This window comes from Octopus bimaculoides, chromosome 8 (genome assembly GCF_046866305.1).
Source record: "Octopus bimaculoides isolate indiv1 chromosome 8, ASM4686630v1, whole genome shotgun sequence".
In the NCBI taxonomy this organism is placed as follows: domain Eukaryota; kingdom Metazoa; phylum Mollusca; class Cephalopoda; order Octopoda; family Octopodidae; genus Octopus; species Octopus bimaculoides.
The window spans coordinates 8,874,984-8,877,684 of NC_142935.1; positions in this window are offsets into that span (position 1 = coordinate 8,874,984).

A 2,701-nucleotide genomic window follows, 5' to 3' on the forward strand; every position below is an offset into this window, starting at 1 on the left:
CATACATACATACTCTCATACGCAATCTGTGAGTGGAACAGTAAACATATGCAAGACTTTTCTCAATTTCCAAACGTGAATTTGTCTGTGTTAACTACATCCTAAACATGGAGCCTTGTATCTTTGTTGGAATTGGGTTCCATCCTCAGTGGGAGATTTATAATAATTAAAAAATAGATGAGACATACATACATACACACACACATACAGTGTTACCAAGAACTTTAGTGAAACGTTAGCACGCCGGGCGAAATGCTCAGCGGTTTTTCGTCGTCTTTACGTTCTGAGTTCAAATTCCGCCAAGGTCGACTTTGCCTTTCATCCTTTCGGGTCGATAAATTACGTATCAGTTGCGTCATTGACCAGCCCATTCCCAAAACATTTCGGGCCTTGTGCCTAGAGTAGAAAATAATAAATTGGTTACGCTTCTACAATTCACAAAATATTTTAATTTTTTCATACAATTTCTAATGATATTTAATTATAAGAATATATTTTTTGAAATACCGAATGGTTGTAGGGGTCCAGAAATATAACAGGAAACAAAGGAGTCCATAGATAAAAAATGGTTGAGAACTATTGATTTATACAGATAAGAAGTTGTAATATAATCGATTAGCTATCACTGTTCTCCAGAAAGAGACTAAAAAAAATGGATCTTCATTGACATAGCTGAACCGGCAGCGGAAAGGCATCAAGACCTGGCATAGGGCCTCAAGAGCAAGTGTGATACTCATCGTGACTGATGCACTTGGAACCATCCCAAAGAACACGGAGTCCTAGCGCGAGAGGTTGGAGCTACCAGACATCGTTGGAAATACGCAGCTGGCAGTGGTAGTCGAAACAGCGCATGCGTTGTGAAGTGGGTTTGCGTCTCTAAGCTGCAGGAAGGAACAGAGACACGACGAAGATGAAGAGAAGAACAACAGAACTGGGGAGAATCGTGATGATGATAAACTGTATTGATACTCAACATTTCATGCTGGCATTTTTCAGAGGTAAAAACCATGAAGAAATGAATAAGATAAATAATTTAATTATCAAAATAAATAAATGATTTCAATTTTCAAAACTAATTCAATTTAACAACAGACAAATTAACGAATTAACTAAGTAAATAGATAATTAATTCTTCAATTAAAATCATGAATCACAAAAGTTGTAAGGTACTTCGAGTGATTATAATTATGGTCTTTTTAATACAAAGTGTATCAAGCTTTCTTTTGGACAGGCGGCGGGTGGCGGGTGGCGAACGAGCCGAAATAAAATACAGATTACAAGCACTCAGCAGAATTTAATAAGCGTCAGATGAGGTGCTGTTCTTTAAGTCTTCTGCTGTGTAATTTTTAAACATATCTTATGTAATTTATTACACATAATCTTTTATATGCGATGTGATACGAAGTGGAGTGATATCGACACAATTGTAACCGATATTAAACATATGCTATATTCACATCTTCATCATAATTTTTATCTTGTATATCACTATACGAAAGTACGAGGTGCATTCAAAGAGTATCCGACGTTATTTTTTCCAGTAAAAACTAATATTGCGTGGGTAAAATTCTTTGAATGGGAGGTGCCTCCCCCTCACTTCCTGCACATGCGTGAACATGTTCGCGTCGGTAAGCCGTACCAGTTCCCGACTTTTGCGCCTAGAGTACAGACGTGTAATGCGCGCTCGTCGAATTTTCGTTTTCACACAAGATGACCGAACGCGTCGAGCAGAGACCATAAACCGATGTCTCATCCCCAGTGATAATGATCTTCATGTAGTCTGCGTTGTAGTTTGCACAGTTCAGCATGTCCTGAACGATGTTGCTTTTGCTGTTCCGCCGACACTCTCGTTAAAATGGAATACATTGATCGGGTGCATAACTAGTACTTATTTAAGCGACCCCGAAAGGATGAAAAGCAAAGTCGACCTCGGCGGAATTTGAACACAGAACGTAGCGGCAGACGAAATACCGCTAAGCATTTCGCCCGGCGTGCTAACGTTTCTGGCAGCTCGCTGCCGTTACGTTCTGAACTTAAATTCCGCCGAGGTCGACTTTAGCTTTCATCCTTTCGGGGTCGATAAATTAAGTACCAGTTGCGCACTGGGGTCGATATAATCGACTTAATCCCTTTGTTTGTCCTTGTTTGTCCCCTCTATGTTTAGTCCCTTGTGGGCAATAAAGAAATAACAAAATTAGTAGTGCCTGTATTTCAAAGGGCCAGTCTTGTCACATTCTATGTCACGCTGAATTTCCCTGAGAACTGCGTTAATGGCACGCGTGTTTGTGGAGTACTCAACCACTTGCACATTACTTTCACTATCGGGCTGTTCCGTTGATCGGATAAACTGGAACGCTCGTCATCGTAACCGACGGAGTGCCAGGGTATGACTGAACGAAAATAGATTCCAATTCATTCGATGAGTAACAGGTAACTCGATTTCCCGCACCAATGGAGCAGATTATCCAAACGTTTAACATGCAGATTGTCAGGAACTCGTTTCGAGAGCTGCCTTACAAATACGCTGGGATTTTAGCTAATCCAAACTTACATTCCATGTTATATATATATATATATATGAGTGGCTGTGTGGTAAGTAGCTTGCTTACCAACCACATGGTTCCGGGTTCAGTCCCACTGCGTGGCACCTTGGGGAAGTGTCTTCTACTATAGCCTCGGGCCGACCAAAGCCTTGTGAGTG